We start from the raw sequence: 21,199 nt of genomic DNA on the forward strand, positions 1-21,199 counted from the left end.
GTAAACTGCCTCATGATCGAGAGCTTTTTTTTCCCAGTAAGTTATTCTCAGTAAATCTTGCCTGCTGGTTGTACGCATACACATTTAGATATCTCAGATCTGTCTTTATATACACTTTCTCCTCATGAAAATCATTCTGACTACATAACAGGCATGTGGGAACTTGCATAAATTATGCTGATTATATATGATTCAAACCATAAAACACAAAATTACATTGCATTTTTGATAAGCGTATATACATACCATGAGATGCGTGAAAGGTCAAACTGGAAGTTCCTCCTTCTCATATATGAATACATGATTTTTTCAATAACCAGCCCTACTGGTTTAAACCAGCCTGGATAAGAAGCTGTACCTAAGACAACTGACTGGCCTCGTGTTCACAGTGCTACAGGGCTCCAGCTTTGCAACTTGACCTGTGCACAGGCAAAAGCAAACTTAAGTGTGTTAGCGGACTTCTTTTTTTGCACAGGAATACTTTTCCTGGATCAAGGCCATAATGATTAAGTTAGCTACCCGATCAAGAACATGACAAAGCTCCAACACACAATCTGATATCTCTGAGTTTATTTTAATTTTTATCTTCAGAGGTGAGCAGTCACAAGTTGAGAATTATATTCTTACAGCATTCCCACAGAATGAAGGAGTCAGTCAACTTCCAACAAATGACAGAGAATGAATAGTTTTTAGTAAATTTGCCGAGAATCACACCAGCAGCAGAATGGCAATACTTGCCAAAAGAAAAAAAAAACAATAAACCCTGATCCTTTCAGAACACTCAGACCTCTCTTTGGGTTCCTGTATGCTTGCTTTCTTTTAACTTAGCTGACTCACACTGAAGTTTCCAAACCTGCTTCTTTATACTCTGTCATCCAAATTTCAATTTAGGTGCTTGTATTCAGAAAAAGTGTGCTTCTTTGAATGCTGTTTGTCCACACAAAGACAGATGCATCCTCAAAGAACAGCCACACTTTGCTGGAGAACTGAGATTTCTAGCTTTAACACTGGGATTTGGAAGTACTGATGCTTGGAGGCTGGATCCAATTACTCTTGTGTTGCACGAGGACCTACCTTAATAATGGGGTAGGTGTTGAGCCAACACTCCTTGAAGTCCATTGAAAGTCTCCCATTGACTTCCAAAGTAGGACGAGCTGTGTGTGAAATACACAGCACAAATTTTTCTTCTCAGATGCCATAAGTGACCTCCTTTGATGGTGTCATAGGTGTGCAAATTTAATGCCAGCCAAAATGCCTAACAGACCCAGGCAGGTGCAATTTCTCACGGTGAAACATCGGTACCTACACATTTTAAAGAGATGTTTTTTCTGTCTGTTTTTGCTGCTATAATTTTTAATATTTCTTGTGACAACTACTTTTCACAAGGTGCTTTTTGTTGATGCTTTGTACACTTTTTCACACACTGGACTCTGCCTGGCACATTCATCAATCTGCAGCACTTCAGCATGCTGTTTTTGTATAGTTATTTTGGAGATTCACATCCCTTGAATACACGGCATGCATGCCTGTGCAAGAAACTTGTTGCTTCAGTAGGACTACCACTTTTGTATGGCAGTCACTGTGATGTTACACATAGAGTCTGGGTCTTAACAAGACTAAATGTATCCTTCCATACTGCACAAGAAACGATCCTCAGTAATGTTATCTGACAGTTACTTTCTAGAGAGCAAAAAACAAGTTTTTCTTGTAGAAAAATAGTGGAAAACTTAGAAGAAAGATTTGGGATCTTCAGAAACTCTTGGCTCACCAAATAATGTTGATGTATTATATGTCTAGGACTGTTTTCTGGATTAGAGCAGGACTGGCAGGTCCTGATCAACTCAGAGCTGAGTGCTTTCTGCATCTCCTTAGCTCAAGGGAAGCCACATGCTGCCCACAGAGATGCAAAGATTGAGTAGACATCATTTCAAGTACAATTTCAATTCAAGTGAGCCCAATTTTATGCCTAAATTTGCAAGGAAACCTATCAGGAGCTACAGAACATTTGGAAGAGCATCCCAGTTGCATTTCTTCTTACCGCAATTCCAAGGAGCTTTTTTGGTCCTTCCAGCATTTAAAGGTGTGCAAAGATAACTGAGACAGATACAGAATTCCTTACCTGTTCACCACTTCAACACATTTTCCACTTGGTAACAATGCATGTGTTCGGTGCTCTTTCCTGCCTGTGACTTCTGAGTGATCTGAATAGTCTTGTCAAAATCTGGATCAAAATCTGGCAGTGCCCAAATCAGATTTTTCTGTTGTAGCTGGAGAAAAGCTTCTTCGGAGATTCCTTCCTGCCATATTCCAGCATGCTGTAGCTACTGGCTATGGCTGACATCTTTCTTTTGGCTAAAAAAAATATAAAATCTTTCTAGTAAAGCTTCTAGCATTCCTTTAAAAAGGACACATCTAGGTAAAGGCGAAGATCACAAAGCTTAGTCCCAAATGTAAGAATATGAATGCAATGGTCAGAAAAATTCAAATATTTGTAGGAGTTTAAAATTGAAATTGACATGTAAACAAGTAGCCACGTTTATTTTCTGTACATCTATACAACTATCTGTAATAGAGAAAAGACAGACACATTATTGATTTTAAGTCTTTTTCTCTGGTGATGAAAGGAATTACTTTAATACAAATAATTATTTGCATGATAATATTAATAATAATGACAGCCAAAATAATGCCACTATGTATGAAAGTGTGTGCTGAACAAATAAGGGTCAGAATCAGGAATACTTAAATTTGAATATTCAATCAACAATAATCGAAAAGATGTGGGGCATGGTATGTAAATGAAAGTGTCCTGGGGCCAAATGTTCTCAACAGAGATACTAAAAACACCCCACATTACTTTATTTTTCAGCTCTTGAGCAAATACATGTTGAAAATATGTTTATTTGTTCTAACAGCAAAAACATATTCTATAATATATGTATTAAGAGGATGTATAACTCACACAGCATTCATAGCTAGGAAAATGTGACTACATAACAGTGAGTGCTGCGGAAGGAAGGGGAAAGAAGGTAGAGCAGTAAGAAGGACAGATGCCTGAAGAGAAAAAAACTTGCTAACCAGAGGCTTGTACATGGACCACATCATCCTGTGTCCCACATGCTGATTTCTTGAGCAGCCTTGTTGCCAAGATAAATTTTTTCTAGAATTTATAGGATGTGGTTGGCTTGCATTGAGAACACAGCAGTTTCTTCTCCACACAAACATCTCTATCTAGTGAGGCTCAGTACAAACAGAAAGACTATCTCACTAATTATTTATACAAAGACACAGATAACTGCATTGTGGAAGATTCATAGGAACAATATTCCTTTTTTTGGGGTGGGGGGATCTGGGTTTTTGACTTTCAGAGCTGTGAAAGAAAGTAATTTACAGATTAACTACATTCATGCAGGTATGTACATTCTCTCACTTTAGAGTGTTGATATTGCTTTTTTAATTGTAAGGTATTTATCAAAGGACTTATGCTTAGAAGCTTCTTCCTACCTGGCCTCTTGGCTTTTGAGTAAGCTGTGTGAGTAAGCAGTGCTCCTGAGCTACTGGGACTAACCTCACTGTGTTTACATTAAGAGAAGATTCCTACATGCCCTGGAAACATGGGATTGCACATACTCCAGCAAACACGATTTTCATGAAATTAATATGATTACTTTTATGAAACAGGTGCAACTCATTCATAAGTGTTTTCAGAATCAAAGCAACAGTTTTGCTAATTATGCCTCATCCTCTTTCCACGTTTCTCTCCACTTTAAGACTAAAGATTTGAATTACCGAAACGATCTTAGAAAGGGGAGTAGGAGGAAAATAACTTTCTGAATGTTTCACATACCATTGTCCTCATCTTCTCATTTGTGCATGAAATACAGAAGAAACATGTCAAGCCCTTAGCAGCTTGCAGAAAAGCAGGTAAGAGAAGAAAGAATAACAGTCAGTGGAAAAACAAACTGCATTTTGGAGAGGCAAAGCACTGGTGAACTGCAGTCACCTTGGACCTTAAACTGAACTTTGCAAGTAGTCTTACTCTATTTTAAGCAGGTCTTAAGGAACTGCAGGATTGAGTCTCAGTTTAGACTCCAGGATTAGCATTCCTCCTGTGCAAAGAACCATAGAATTTTAATGAATACAAGTAGTCAGAATTTCTACTGTCTCCCAGAGATTTGTTTATTTACTAATTTAGAGACATGTTTAACATCTTACTTCAGTGGCGAATCTGTACCAGCACCATACTGAGATAATGGTTAAAAATCTGATGCTGAGAGAAGAGTGGCAACTGTGAGTCATATATGCTTCTAAGAACATATAAATGCTCTTTGAGAATACTGTCCTTGACACAGATCATAAGATATTAAAAGATTATAGCAGTCACAAAGGCATCACACCAAGAAGTCTAGTTCACTTTTTTTGGGAAGTTTTCTGCATTTAAAATAAAAGAGAAATTTGAGGTAATATTTTAATTTCTGCTGTAAACACATGAGTATTTTACTTAAGACAATGATATCTTTAGAAACTTGGTATTAGCACCTGATTTAGTGAAATGAAATCTTATTAAAACAACAAATCATACCCTTTACTCCAAGTCCACAAAGAGATATGGAACTTAATTCCACTGACAGAAACTAGCAGCCATTTTCCAACTCTACATTTCAACTGCTGCCTTTCTTCAGGTTATGAGAATTCTCTTGCTGCCCTAAAAGTCTTCCATTAGAACTGCAGGGACCTTTTTATATCCCTTTTTATATCCCACACAAGACAAGGGAGCTGAGAGGGAACTTACTGAAGCTGTAACCACAATCAGACAAGAACCTCCATTCAGAATCAAGGCACTTGGCCCTAGTATTTTGCTGGGTCCAAGACTTTGAGAACATGGCCTGTATGGTAACAAGCAGGACAGTCAAACAAGCTGTTGTTACCTGAGGGATGGAATCTTTTAACTTGTATTTTAAATGATTTGGGACAAGGTTTTACACTTCTTGTTGACTTTTGCTTTTCTAAAAAGTACGTAGCTGTCTATGTGAAATCTGGCCATGCAGTTCTGAAAATCTGGCTGCGTTCATTCAGAACCAAACAGTAACATATAACATGGTCATTTTTTAGTCAATCTCAAGAACAATTCTGGATATTAGTTTCTTCTTAAAATGAATTTAAATTACAACAAATATCAGGAAAGCCAACAAACTCAAACAAAAATAAAAAAACCCACCTTATTTCAACTCCTATTTTTCCCATAGCACTTTCCATGGTTTCTGAAGTTAAGCCACACTTTCAACAACACTCTGATTTGACAACTTTACCCACAAAAATACTTCATTACTTAATTTGCTTCCTAATGGCACAAGTAAATTATCATTTACTGATTTTTTATCTTAATATTTATATATGTTTTTGTTAAGATTTAAAAGAATTGCTTGGGAAAAAAAAAAAAAAAGAAAAAGAAAAAAAAAAAGAAGAAGAAGATATTCTGTCAAATGAAGCTTTGGTAAAAACTCTCCAGAGAATGCATTCTCTATGATAAATTCACTAGGGTGAACAGTCAGAGTTGAAGTAGTGTTCCATGGCATATGAAGTTTATAATAAAAGTGAGATTGTGTTCTTAACATCCTATACAATAAGCATTTTTTTAAAAGCAGATATCTAATTACCTCTTAAGGCAATTACTCGTTTCCCTGGTGACACCACTCTCCTCATAATGCACTGATCAAACTTTTCATGATTATTTCCCAAACAAGAAAATAATATATTTGAAAAATCAATAGCAAAGAGTTAGTCTTCTGCATAGCTCCTTGTACATTCAAGATCATGATCTTATCAGCATGGGCCCTGTTATTTTTAAAAGAGCTTTTTTAGTTAGCAAAGTCAGTAGCAGTAGGCCATGGGACTGGTAGCAAAGTCAACTGCACATTTGAATACTTAATTTTGTGGCTATAAACAGCTACGTCACATTTCAAGCAATAACAATGGGATGGTTTTCAGCACTGCTCTACCATGAAGGCATGTTTTCTATTTTCTTCTTGTATATACAATTAAAAGCATTCCCACCAGAGAAATCTGCCCTGCATTCACTTCAGAAACACCACGTGAGGAGAGATGGCTCTCAAAAGTTAAAATCTGGCCTTTATTTAGGCCACATCATGAAAGAAAACACATTTTTCTTAGGGCTTCTATCGAAAATTTGGATTTGCTGACTAATTGTCAGTACTTAGCACTGTATTCAATTCATAGAGAAATCTCCTTTCAACAGAGGAACCTTTTTTATTCTTTCTATAAAGGTGGGTTAGCCTTTTATCAGACAGGAGATGAGGAACTGTGCACATTAGGTAAAAGGCAGGTTATAGTCTTGCTCTAGGGGATATCTACCAGTGTCTGTATTCTTGTTGAGTAATAATGAGTTACCATAACCAAACAGTAGACGATGCATGTCAGATGGTTCTCAAATAACATCAGAAAAAAAGCAGCTGATGTATGGGATATTGAAGGCAGATTAAGTTGTTAATGTATATTAGTATATTCTTAATTTCCTTTTAATTGAAAAAGACATATTGACTTTAATTAGAACCATTTCACAGGAACTGTCAATTAGCACATGTCAAACTAGTTAATTCAGAACAGAATTCTTTTAATTAGGGTCTGCTTTCCTTTAACTGTGGGGCCAATGAAATCAGCCTTTCCTTATCAAGATTTTAAATGTCTCTAAGACATACAATACAAATGTAGTCTCTTATCTATTATTAGAAGCCCATATGGATAACATTAAAATGATGATGCTGGCATTGTTCAAGCAGCACAAATCAGAGTTTCCTTTATGACTCTTTGGGAAGAAAAAAAAAAAGATGGCTTTGAAGAAAGACTATTTTAAATACACAGATTTATCCTACTTTAAAGAGACTACAAAATTTATGACATGCATGTTCACATTTAAAGTATTATTTAATACGTCTGCTCAAATAAATGGGCCTATTCAAACGTTTTGTGTGTTCTATCAGCCAAAGACACATAAAACATTTTCAAAGCACGCTGTAACGTTCTTCCCTTAAATGAACTGTAATCAAAAGGAGAAAACAGACTGAACTTCTTTTTTTTTTTTTTTTTTTTTTTTTTTTTCTGGAGGGGGGACAATATAAAACCAGCATTGTTAACTTTCATTGCATGTGAAGATTTAACACTGATTGCTAATCCAGCGGCTGTGAATACTAGTGAGTTAATGTCATCCCAGTTATCAAATGGCATATAATCCTGGTTCTGCCTTTCATATGCATTTTCTGAATGTACCTGATGAGTTTTCTGACGACTTTCAGTTCAAAGCCAACATACGTATCCATAACTCTTCCCCATGTTTCCAGGTGGTGCCAAATGTGACACCTGTAATGCTGGTAATGCGACTAACAACAGCTGGGAGAAATACAGCCAAAATATGAAGGGAATGATTGCAAAATCTAGTCTTAGTTTTATCATATGGGATTTAGCCACTGTTTTACTGACCTATATCAACAGAGGATTACAGAGATTAGTGAAAGGAATACTTAATAACTCAACTGTGGATTCTAAAGAGGATTATCTAGTAAGATATTTTATGTATCCTGATGCTTTGTTGAACATATTAGGGACCTGATTATAGGCCCAAGTAACTTAGAACAATAAAAGAAGCATAATTTCCCTAAGTGGAGTACAACTGGGATGCATTAAAATTTACTGTCCCAGAATTATACTTTGTCTAGAATCCTAACCACAACATTTTTTTCTGCCTGCAGGAACTCTTTGGTTTGTGTTTGTCAGCACAGCTGTTGGGGTGCCATGTGCTGGAATGCGTTAAGGATTTCACAGACTCTTGAAAAGTGGGTGAACTTGAATGTGATGAATGGCTAAAAAATGTGCCTGGGAGTTTTTCAGGTCAAGCAAGAGGTTCTGTACCTGTGTCACTTTGCTGCCTATCATCCCATGTGAAGTATTCCTTGAATATAAACTAAGAGATGTAGTGTTATTTTTAAATGTGATTGTAAATATGTAACATAAAACTCCTCTATTTATTCATTAATCCTATTGTGGCCCATATTAAATCTCTGCTTATCAGTTTAAATACTTACCATATTTTAGCAGTATATAAGCAGACCTAGGTCACTTTGGCATCAAATTGCATAATCCAACTTCTTTCCTAACACAGCAGAAACAATGCACTGGATTTTTACTGTATTACTCAACTGGAAATATATTGTTTGTTTCAGAATGGCAGTTAATAAGAGCCTTCATTTAACATCATCCCAACACTTACTGTGCATAGGAAAGATGGGTACATTCACCACATAGGTTAGATAACATGAGGAGAATGTCTTTGTACTCTTGTTTTCTGTATTATGCTGAAATGCATTTAACTATAGGAAATTCTCTGTTAGATTACTGGGAATTTTTTAGTCCTTACAGCATCCTAGTCTGATCAGTAACAATTTGTCTAATTCATATTTTACGGCTGGGAGAATTGAGGGATAGCTGAGCAGAGGCACACCACCTCTCCACAACCCCATGCCCATTCAGTTGCTGGCACTGAAGGCAGATCTTCCCAGTTGCCTGCAGACACACCAACAGCAGCTCAGTCCCCACTTCAGACCCTGTCCTTACAGCAAAGAAAGGCTTGCTTTTTCCTGACTGATACTAAGTCAAGGCAATTCTGCATGGCAGCAGCACTGATATTTACATGTTCTCAGATCTCATGATTAAGTAGTAAGGTTTGACTTCAATTAAATCTAATGGTTTCTGATAGCAAAAAGTCACTACAGAACTTAAAAAGCACTTGAACTGCAGCAAGATCTTTACAGTTATCTATATAATATCTTTCAGCCTCTTTTGGCTCCTTGATCTGCACCAACTTATGTGCCAACTTTGGTCTGTGAGAAACTGAACCTTAACGTGTGTTATTTTAAAAAATGTATGAAAATACTGCAATCTACAATGGATTTCACAAGGTCTGACATTCCTTTTGGGATAAGTACTTCATAAAAATTGCTCATGTGAATCATGTACTGTTCATGTATTGTTCATGAATCAAACCAAGAGCCATTTAAAAATGACTAGCATTAGGGAAACGTAATAGCTTTTTAACAGATTATTTAAATGACTGTATCTCTGATTTCCAGTCATTTTATCCAAACAGCTATGGCAGAACTATCCTTGAAAAGAGAGTAACATTCTGATTAAACTCTTTTGTTGCTGGATTTAAGAAATATTTTAGAAGGGAGAATTTCTCAATTATATATTCATCTTTCAGAGCCTGGGCATGGAGGGTGTACAATTTGATCAAACCCAGCTGAAAGCACGAATGGCTTGGAGGATTCATTCCATTTTTACAATCACAGCTGAGACAGCACTTGAAATGTGCTCAGCACTGCGCAGTCCTCTTGTGCAGGCTGACTGGTGTGGGAGTCATTTCCTCACTAGTTTCTTGTAGTGGCAGCTTGGCTGAGATGCCTGACACCCAGCAATGCCTGGCAACTCAGTAGTGCAATAAGACAGTGTTCAAGTGCAGTGCTTATATTTTCCTGTAGCTGGATTATTGTCCCAGCTATCCGCCTGGTTTCTGGGTTATATGTATCCTGATGTAAGCAGCAGATATGTTCAAAAGTTCACCTTATCTCCTCCACCTGCTCCTGCTGGTGGCTCGGCCCACACACCCTCACTCCTTTTCGTGGAAGGTTTCTTATCTGTGGCTTTGTGTGTGTTTGTGTGTTTGTAAGCAGTGGTGGAACCTGCTACAATCCTGAGTTGGAAGGGACCCACAAGGATCATGTAGTCCAATCCCTGGCTCCATGCAGCACCACCCAAACCCAAACCCTATGTCTGAGAGCAGTGTCCAGACGCTCCTGTAACTCCAGCCTGGGGCTGTGCCCACTGCCCTGTGCATCCCATTCCATGCCCACCCTGGTGGGCAGACCCTTTTGCTGACCCCCAGCTGCCCTCCCCTGACGCAGCTCCATGCCGTTCCCTCAGCCTGTCGCTGTCACACACAGCAGAGCTCAGCGCTGCCCTCCGCTCCCTGTGAGGAGCTGCAGCCGCCATGAGGGCTCCCCTCAGCTCCTCTGCCCTGTGCTGAACACACCCAGGGAGCTCAGACGCTCCACACACACCTTGCCCTCCAGACCCTTCCCCATCTTTGTAGCCCTCCTTTGGATGCTTATTAATAGTATTATGTTCTTTTTATATGACGGTCTCCAAAACTGCTCATGCAGAGCTGCAAGCACGTTTCTTCGGGTCGCAGCACCTCATGCTACACCAGCCTTAACTACTCCTTTATTAAGCAGTTCTCTGAGCATAACTAAAGCATGTGGGTTGTTAACATACATAATAAGTTATATTTAAGAAGGTTTCAAGCCAGCACATTGTATTTTGCAGCAAAGTCATAAAAATACGCTAACATGAAAACATCTAATGAGGGAAATGTTGCGTGCAGATGTCTGTTTGCCTATTATTCCATAAAATGACAATATATTTTTATTTATATGAGTAATGTTAGACACAAACATGTTACCAAAAAAAAACATTCATTTAGGAAACATATAAACACAATATGAGTCTAATATAAGAAACCGTTGTAAAACACATTTTTTTTTAGTGTTTATACAATGAAGAGAAATTAAAAGAAATTGTTTCAAATACATTTTTTTTCTCTCTCATGATGAAAAAGAAATATATGCTCTCAGCTGGCATATTATTTCAGATGTAGTAGAAAAGTGAAATTTGTGCCTCACGTCATGTATCCTTTACATGATGCAAAGGAACATAATTTTATTTTTGTTTTATTTGAAGACTGTCCGGGCACATTGGCCACCAATTTCATTTTTATTGCAGTACATGGATAGCAAAGTCACATATCCTTACGTTAATGCAAAAGGCATGGGAAGGGAAAGGGAAAGTATAATTTTTGTTGTTGCTGTTGTCATTTGAAATTTCCATAGTGTCTATGCACATTGGGTACCATTTCATTTTTATTGCTCTGCACTGATAGCAATGTCGCATATCATTAAGTTAACACCAAGTTAGAAAAAAAAGAAAAAATGAGTTTTTTTTTCTTCTGTTACCATTGTTTGAAATTGTTTGTACTGTTTAAATATAATTTCTGTGTGTTGGTGAGAGTATTGAAAAATCTAATACCCACTGTAAAAAGCTATATTAATTTATGCTTTTTGTATGTCTCCATATGAAAGTAGGTAGAAAATGTAATGCTACTCACCTATCTTATTGGTGAGATAAAGGTTTGCTCAGTGTCCAGATGCAGCTAATATGGAAACAACTACCTTTCTGGAGAAGTGGAATAACCCCACTTTTTAATATCTCCAAATCGGTACATTTTTTTAAAGAACTTATGTTATACATCCTAAAATACCTCCCATGTCCACCTCATTGTCTTTTAACTCCTGAGCAGAGACTGATCCTCACTTTGGGATGCAGAGGGTTAATCTGTAGTTGTGGTGCATCCACTCCTTATCACCGACATGTAAATAATGGCCATTGGGATGGACGTAGCACTCATCTAAATGGGGAGCACCAGGCAGCTGCGTGGCTGCTCCGTTTTATGTGACAGGTCATTGTACAGGTCAGCACTAATAGCAGTCAGGATTACAGCCCTTGGGCTCCTCTGGGAAATTTGTGCCTCAGTATGGTGAATCTACTGCCAACAATTGTCTCAGTTTTGGAGGCCAAAAGAGGCCAACTTGTTTTATTTTACTTAGTTTGTTATTAACCATTCTCATATCATGCACAGCTCTGTTTCTTTATCCTTGACCTGTGGAGCAGCTCTGTTTTGGTACTGTAATTCAGTGTCCATTTTTAAGGAGCCACCTTAGAAAGACAGATAAGGGGCTGCCAGAAGCTGATGGCATGCAGGACCAAAATGGTCTACATGGTTTCAAATAGACACCATGCGTTTCACCTGAGGATCTGCTCTCTTGGTAGAATGCCCAAAACAAATTTCTGTAATTCATACTTGAATTAATGGCTCTGGGGGCACCTCAAACCCTTTGACATTGCTCTTGTGGAGCTCATGGTTGAGGTGATTTCATGGAGGGCAGTCTCAGCCAGCATATTCAGCTGATCCATTACATCCCATTCTTTTCTGTCCTGTGATATTTTAAATGTAAACTCTTTTGAGGCATATGGATTAGACCCCACAAAAGCAGTCATAATTCCAAAACTGTTCGTGGCCTATGGAATCCTTGTTACTAGAGGAGGGATACAACATCTTCCAGGCAGTTGTTCTCTCAGTGAGGAGCATTACAAGGAAGGACCTAGAGTGGAATCTGTGCACTCTGTAAAACAAGATGAATCTGCGAGGACAAGAGAACCTTGGCCAACATATTTAATGAGAGCTGTATGGTGTTAAACAACCACAGATGTATGTAATAGATTTGTTGTGTCACAATAGGCTACATCCCAATAAGCCACCTGAACACACAAATGTGTGACAGCTAGTATGGTTTACATTTTTAATGCATTTCCTTGCATGAGGCTTGGAATAGCTTTCTCTTCACCCACTGCCATAGGCTACTGCTGTTTGCTTGCAGCAGCACTTCATCTTCAAGAGATCACATATCATGAAAGAAAATAATAAAAGAGAGACTGGCCAGGGGAATCCCATGAGACCATTCATTTTCACTGAGCCTCAGATGTCAGCACCTGTACTGGTGTTGCTGTTCCCTGGATGGTGTCCATGAAATAAAGACCTTTCTGCAGCAAATGCAGTGGCAGTGGGAGTTGCTTGCTCTGGAAATGTCAGTTGAAGTATTGGACACAACCTTCAACGGTACTGGTGTCCTTTTCCTTCCAAACTTCGAATGAAACAGAGCAAGTGTGAAATATTTTGTAGCAGGTGTTGGAGAAAGCAGGATAATGTGGCAGTTTTGGAAGAAGTGCTGGAATGGGAATACGCGACTGAGCTCTCCATCTGGAGAGGAAACCCAGAACCACCCTTCCCTCACAAGCTGCTGGAAAAACAGGAGAGCGTGTGTTTGGGGCTTTGTAGAAGTCAAGTTATAGCTTGTTTCTAAATGTCTTCATATGTTTTTATTTGTATTGCATACTTTCCTCTTGGCTGCAGTGGAGCTCTTTTATTTTGCACCAATAAATTCTGAAACATTTTAAGATATAAAAGATTTGCATATCTCAGAGACATGTAAACTACATACCCCCCCTGGATTTTTGTTAAGTTCACTGGAACTAATTCTTTATCACTCTGCATCTTATGCTATCATTTATATTAGTGCCAAATGTGTTTAAAATGCTGGTCAAAACTACATGACATGTCTTTAAGTAACTGAATTTGAGTTCTGGGGTCACACGCAAGAAATCTGTGTCCAAACCTTACATCTGCAGTGCGTAATGTGCCTGTCCAGATGGCAGGTATATTCCAGTTCTTAATAAGCTACTTAATAAGCTCCCGTCTGTCTCCGTAGCAAATGATGACAAGCCTTTCTGATAGTACTTTAGAAGCAGGAGAGTTCATATATAGTCATACACCCATACATAAGTATATACATACATAAGTATATATGATTTCCCAATTTTTAAGTAATAGAAATTATGTACATATATAGAATGCATGCTTCTACATACTTGCACATCTATGAGGTATTAAAATTACAGTCTTTCAGGAGAAAAATGAATCTGCAGCAATGTTACAGAGGATAACTTTTGTGAAAATCGTGCCTAAGAGCTGTTCCATTCACTGCTGTTGCCAGTGGTGAGGAATGCCAGCAGTTTAACCATTTGTCTAGAAGGAAAGGTAATAAACCATTTCTCAGCAGTAGCAATCAGCTTGCTTTAGTTGGACTTGGGTCCTGGCAGTTTTTGATGGACACCAAGCAGAGTGGGAGGGCCTGGGTCTTGAGAACCAGCCAATGCTCCCCCAGGGCTGGAGCATCAGCTTCACATTTTAGAGTTCTGTGAGATATCTGGGTGGAGCTGTAAGCAGTTTGAGGTTTGAGGGTGGGATAAACTGTCCATGTCGACATAGCCATTACTCATTATAACTGTGTTGACATAAAAATTACCAAAGTTTAGCTTTGGTAATTCTGAGCCTGTGTTGCAGTGGCTGTGTAATGGGAGAAACAATAGAGAACAAAACTTGTATACAGTGCATTTTAATCAAATTTTTTATATAGTTTGATTTTTAAAAGATCTCTCATTAGCCTATTGCTTGCATTTTTGTAGCAGTTACCACAAACATTGGCATGATACCATGGAATGGTAATGGAAAATGGAAAATATTAACAGGGAAAATGGTTTTTTTTAAGTATGTTGACTACACTGCCAAAATCTGTTTGAAAACCACCTGCAGTCCGAGGATTTATTTGTTAGAGTAACCAAAGCTTAACCGGATAATCTCTTCACTTGCTTCTCATGCGCTGAACAAGTGAACAGAACAAACAATCAAACCCATATAATAACATAAATAATCTATGATTTTCTGTGATAAAATTCCCCTATGTAAAGACCTGGGATATCTGGAATGGATAGTGACATACAAGGTCCTCAAGTAAATTTAGGGTTTCTCTTACCAATCCTATCCATGGAGCCTTCTGATGAGAAAGTTTTTTGGCTAAATCTCTCATCTCAGGAACTTTCAGTGTAAGATCATTGCTCTAGTGTGTATCTCAACTAATAACTTCTTGCATGAACTTCAGGTAAATAATTCCATCCTCTCCCAGTTTGATCATCTGCAGATCTGGTAGCTGATATACAGAAAGCCTGTTGTCAAAACATTTGCAAAATTAAAGAAAAGCAAAAGAAAAGAAGCAGATTTTTTGCTCCATTCTTTATAGATAGGGTACATTGGTTGCTGATAGCTCATAAATATTAGCATACTGTGATAAAGCCAATTTAGGAAGAAGTGCTAAACAGTTACTATCCTGGTATTAGCACCAGGAAATGACATCTTTTTTTTCTGGATGCTCTATTTGCCATAGTTAAATCCCTTTTCTCTCCTTGCTCAGGCAAAATTGAGTATTGAACATCATTTTTTTCATATGCAGTGACTTAATTTTCCCCCTTTAAGAGCTCATGCTCTGATTAAAAAAAGTGTATTTATAATTTTTCAGCAAATTAAATTTATTAAAACCAGTCCGATAATCTTTATTGTCAAGTTATACTTAATACTTATTATGAGGTTAAACCACTAAAATATCTGTAGTTCAATAAAATATCTCCAAACTTCAGTCATAAGAGAATGACATTAAAGCAAACATTCAGATTAATAATGGGAATGTTTGGTTTCTAACAGCAAAGACAAAATCTATTAGGGTTGGGCTGAATCTTGAAGTTATCACCTATTCTTTGCAATCACTGTCCCAAATGTTTATATCTGTAAGTACTGACTAAAATGAGTAAATAACTTCAAGATTTAGTCTAATGTTATTGAAGTTTTTCTGATTGATTTCTGTGACTGACATCTTATGTAAATACTCTGAGCTGTTGCATTGTCTGTAATTACTGAGCAACAGATGAAGTTGCAGGTTAGTTAAAAGCATGCTTCTTGATTACAAAATACAAGGAATAATTGTAACTTATTTCATTTTTCATTTTCATTTTTTTTAATGTAAGAGCAAATGCAGTAAAATTTAATTAAAGCACCCGAATTTTAGTGCCAATTGTAAATATACTGATAAAATTCTGACTATATGATAATAAGAGATTTCTAAATAGATCATATTCTTCTACACTACAACATATCTAATAATAAAAAAATTGCAATAATAAACCAAGGGCTACTAGTGTGTCCTACAGAATACTTGATGATTCTAGCAGAAAAAAATATGGGGAAACAGGATGGCATTTATCTGCAAAAATCTTTTGAATTGAAAAGCACACTTGACTTGTCATGAAAGATAACATAATATAATTTGATGCAGGTACAAATTTATTGGAATGGGCCAGAAATCCGACAGAAAAGGCTTTGTTCATATCTCAGTAAAGATTATATTTCTAGACATCTAGTACAACTTGTACAATGATGGGTTACATTTATATTTTTTTTCACTGATGAACATCGGAAATATTAAAATAGTGTTTGATAGTCTGCTGACATGTTTGTTATTTTTCTGGCATAGTGAAGGAGTGGAAAGAGAATCATTTGGGGAAAAAAAAAAGATTCTTTCTATTTCATGGATTGATGGTTTTATTCAGTGTAGGAACTGTTGTCGTGTTGTGTGGCCAGGTGACTTTGTGGGCTACCTAACAGCTTGGACCACAGAAATACTCAGAGCTGGGTCAAGAAGAGCAAACTCACTGATCTGAATGTCTTTCCAAATGTGGGTGTCAGTCCATCTATCATGGGACACCACATCCAGTCATAAAGAGCTTCTTGCAGCAGCAGCAGAGGATTAGAAAAACCTTCAGTTACCCAGATGATTTTTTCCTGTAAGTTCAAACACTGCTCATAGCATGCTCTGACAGTCTGTCCATCCCTACTTCTATGGATAGAAGGGAAATTGGTTCCTTCTTTGCGGGAAATATTCTGTAGTTTTTTCCTCGATTTCAGACAGCAGTGAGAATCATCCCCCTTGATGATATGCTGTGCCATGTAGAGCAAAATACAGCCTCTCTGCAGCCCTTTCTCTTTGGGGTTTCCTCAGCCTTCCTGAACGTTTTTCTTGCTGTTGTGCTACCTGCTGTCTTCAGGTGAAAGTTTCTTCCTCTTAATAATGTATGGTGCCACCTTTCCTAGTCTGTTCTTGTGCCAAATGATTTTATCTTAAGAGCTAAATACCCAATGGTTTTGGCGAGCACTGAGTGGACTAAGACGAGCCTGAATTTTTTTTTTTTAAAAAACACTCAGGAAACAACTGCTGCCATAATCACAAGGGAATAGCGATCCCTCTTCATAAATTCAATTTGTTCATAACCTTTTGACACAGACCATAAATAACCTTTATATATCTCACATACACACACAAGGACACATACAGCATGTGACATAAACAACGTATATAAATATTTACAAAAATACAAAATAAATGTAAAGTGTCATAAGAACTACCCACTTATTAGCAAGTGGTTAACTGCTTGTTCAAATTGATACCTGGAATGCCTGCCAGCTCCGTTTGCTGTGCCACTGTATTGGCTGAGGTACAAAACCATAGCAAAGGAAGCACCAATCCATGAGAAATGAGACTATTTCTGCAGAGATTACACCAGAGATGAGGGGAAGTTGAGGTTGCATTCTGGCTCCCATAAGGGCTAGCAAGATTTCCTGCTGTGAGATCTGGAAAAGCAAAACAATAGGGAGAAAAAAAAACCCAAAAAACATAGAAACTACTTTTAATTCTAAAAATCATTCTATGATATTATTTATTATTTGGACTCACTTGATAATAATATTGAAAAAAAACCACAAAAGCATGTGCCAGAATTGAAAGCGGTAAATCAGACAATGTTATGGAGGGAATAAATATTCCTAGTTCAGTTTTATTCCTAAAAAAGTCACATTGCAATGGAATTAAATTAAAATTAAATTAAATTAAATTAAAATGTGCCTGGCTTCCTATGTTTTTTCTATGTTCTTTCTTGTGCTTTAAAACCTATAGGAAGATGTCCCATCTGATGAACTTGGTGCTTTATGTTTTCAGTAATATATAATGCTGATAATTTCTGGGTAAAAAAATCAATGGAATGTGCTACATATAAGAAAGTACTGAAATTTAATATTTATTTTGATATTAGCACAACTTCTTGCAGAAGATCCACAATAAAAATAATTCAATTCACAGCCTTTATCATTCTTATTTTTGTTCAAAATTAAAAGAAGCATTTAAATTTAGACCTTTCAAGTACGATGAGGATGTACACTTTTCAAAGAAAAAAAAAAATTGTTAAGATCAGGAGTCAGAGACCTATTTGTAATGGTGGAAAACATCCTTTTTAACTTTTTTTTTCACCTTTGTTGAGCAGGGTTGTCTGGAGCTTTAATGTACATAGTCAGAAAAGGAAATATTGGAGGCCGCAGCATCTCTTTGCCTTTTGCATACCTTTGGTTTGGTTGATGGTGCTCACAGCCCTGGAAAGTGCAAGAACAACAGGCAGGGAGCAGGCAGACTCCTCATTCACAGACACATGGTAAGGAAACACGATGGATAAAGGGATGTTGCAAATTACACCTTGAGTGCAGCACTTGGGAAAACCAACATGGTTCTGCTTTCCTGAGGGCAGTGTGCTTAGTCTTTCTTACCAACATGGGCAGCATAACAACTAGAATACATGGTCTCTGACAAATAATAACAAGCTGTCATTTTCAGTGTTATATACTTAGGATATTCTGAATAGAGAGTAGCTCCTCACAAATATATCTTTCTAAAAGAATGACTGTAACTGCTCATCCATGCTAATTAAACAGGCCCCCATCTCCTTGTAATGCGGCTCTTCCAGGTGCAGATGCTCTCGTGAGTTTGGTGCTACCCACAGCAAGTCAGGCCAGAGGGCTGGGTGATGGAAACCTTGGGACATCTAATTTGCATGTGATGCTGCAAGGCTGCAGAACCACTGAGGCTGAGAAGGAAAGCTCTTTCGGACTATAAATCAAAATGTGGTTTGGTTTAAGGGTGGCATTTTGCTAATGCCTATTTAATTGAGAAGTATGTTCTCCAGCAGTGATGAACCCTTTCACAGTACCAATTAGTTCACATTATGTCGTGACAAGTAGAGGAAACGGTGACAGCACAAGGATTCAGTTTCCTAAATAATAAACTAGAAGCTATATTAGTGTAAATATTAGGAAACAGTAGTGTAAATAGTGTAAATTAGGAAACAAATTTACAATGCACCTGAAGGTATTATATAGCTTTACAACACATTTAAATGTGATTACTGAATTTGGGCCACCTTTCCTCTAAACTTTCTGCTTTTAAACCAAATGAGGGATGTTCATTTAGACTAAGCTGGTCATTATTCCCATGTCTTCATGTTTCCCTGCAGCAGCTGGAAACAGTCTTGTTTCAGTTTTATTTATGTAAGTTTCAGTTTAGGAAAGAATAAAGTTAAAGAGAGACCTCAAGAACTAGGAGAAACTTCAGAGTTGGAACTCTGCGAGGTAACAAATAGATGAGAGCATACACTCTGGCAGGCCAGGAGCAGCTTGGAATGAAAGATCAAAGAAGCCACAAGAAACAAAAGTAGCCAGAGATCTCTAGAACAGATATCATATATTAAATTAATTACAAGAGCAAGAGGTAGAGGTGTAGACATTAAAATGTACTGAAGAGAGGGGACAGCCAAATCAAGTACTAAGCTTCTTTTTTCCTTCCTTTTCTTCTTTCACTGGGACTTTATCTAGTTAATAGGGTTTCCACAAATTAATCTGGGATGCTGCAATGTAATTCAGGAGATTATACTTCAAAATAAAATTTCCAGGCATTACACTTTACTTTCCTTTTCAGATTTTCATTCCAGTATCTCAGTTGACAATCTTACAGTCATTTGTCATTGAAGATTCAAAATTACCATCAGTTAACACACCACAGTGTCTGAAATACTGAGCCCATTTTCTGTGATAAGATAAACACATCAGAATACATACTTCAGTGATAATAATTTTCCCCTATCATTATTGTTTAATGCCCTCAAATATTTGTAGATTTTTTATCGCATTTTCACATGATCAACACTAAGCAACACTCAGGACTTAACCTTTTTCTACTGAATCAATTTCTCCAGTCTTTTTATGTATTTTCATTTCTATTTCAAGGTCCATTTTGAAAGGAAATAAAAATGTGGCCTTAGCAGGCTGATGTAAGGCACAAAAAAGACAGAACAATTTGAGGGATTCAGTTACAGTAAATTACCAGGACAGAATGATTTCCCTCCAGAATTCTGAAGCTAGAGAATTATTAAATACAGTATGTATAGATGGGAATACACATTGTATTTTTAAATATAGTAACAAGAATAATAATATATAACATTCCTCCCTGCTAAATCACTTTTCTTAGAATCTGAAAGGCATGAAAATGGCACCTCATTCAGGATTTTGGATTTCTTTTGATAAAGGGAGTGAAATCTGTGATTCATTCTGGTGCTGAGAAAGCTAATGAATTCTTCTAAAGAAGGTAATTTTGCAGGACTCGGAGGACAGTAGCCTTTCAGAAACAAAACAGTGAAGCTTCTACAAACAGGAAGTGAATTAAGAGATAACAAGTGAAAGTGAGAAGGGAAAGGAATGCCCTGGACTTTGAGAAATCACATGACAAAGGCAATGTAAGCAGAGTGTGTGAGGAAATACTTTTCTGTGTAGAAAGGAATTCCTACTGACTGAACTAATTATTTTATTCTTTGCAGTCCATTGATCCTGTTCACCAAGTAGGAAAGACAACTGAAATTCTACTGGGTTACGATGGATAGCTTCCATTGTGTTACTCTGGACATGCCCACACTGCTGACCAGGAAGAAGGTAAGAGTTATCCATTGGCAAGTCATTCTGATAGGCTACAGAACTGAATTGGCCTATGAAAAGTTGTTGGGAGAACTGAGGTTGTCATCAGCAGCCACAATCCCACAAAATGCAGAACACAGATGTCTCTCTGTACCAAGAGGGGCTTTGTCTGCTCCTGCACTTGGGCTTGATTTTCTGGATATATCCTATGGGACCAGACTCCCAAGAGCTCAAGGTCAGTAGTGCCAGGGAAGATCTGTGCAGGATCTTCATGTGGAGCAGTTAGATTTCTTGCATTTAGAGAATGTCATCTTTAAATGAATAGCAACAACTGAACTCAGCAAGAAATTAATTGAGGGTGGTTTCTTTTTCTTTTTCTTTTTCTTTTTCTTTTTCTTTTTCTTTTTCTTTTTCTTTTTCTTTTTCTTTTTCTTTTTCTTTTTCTTTTTCTTTTTCTTTTTCTTTTTCTTTTTCTTTTTCTTTTTCTTTTTCTATTTTCTTTTTCTTTTTTCTTTTTCTTTTTCTTTTTTTCTTTTTCTTTTTCTTTTTCTTTTTCTTTTTCTTTTTCTTTTTCTTTTTCTTTTTCTTTTTCTTTTTCTTTTTCTTTTTCTTTTTCTTTTTCTTTTTCTTTTTCTTTTTCTCTTTCTCTTTCTCTTTCTTTTTCTTTTTCTTTTTCTTTTTCTTTTTCTTTTTCTTTTTCTTTTTCTTTTTCTTTTTCTTTTTCTTTTTCTTTTTCTTTTTCTTTTTCTTTTTCTTTTTCTTTCCCTTTCCCTTTCCCTTTCCCTT

At 37.1% G+C, this 21,199-nt stretch overlaps 1 long non-coding RNA gene across 4 annotated transcripts in view; it reads left to right on the forward strand.

The window, feature by feature from the left end:
• LOC125687189 (uncharacterized) overlaps window positions 1–21,199 on the forward strand; it is a 39,699-nt gene that overhangs the window by 13,442 nt on the left and 5,058 nt on the right. For 3 of the 4 annotated variants that reach the window (XR_007374007.1, XR_007374010.1, XR_007374009.1), the window contains one exon: window positions 20,320–20,431. This is a non-coding gene — a long non-coding RNA (uncharacterized LOC125687189). Of the gene's footprint in view, window positions 1–17,940; window positions 18,106–20,319; window positions 20,432–21,199 lie in introns of all 4 variants that reach the window. The other variant, XR_007374008.1, reaches the window with a different exon arrangement.

Source organism: Lagopus muta, chromosome Z (assembly GCF_023343835.1).
Source record: "Lagopus muta isolate bLagMut1 chromosome Z, bLagMut1 primary, whole genome shotgun sequence".
NCBI lineage: Eukaryota > Metazoa > Chordata > Aves > Galliformes > Phasianidae > Lagopus > Lagopus muta.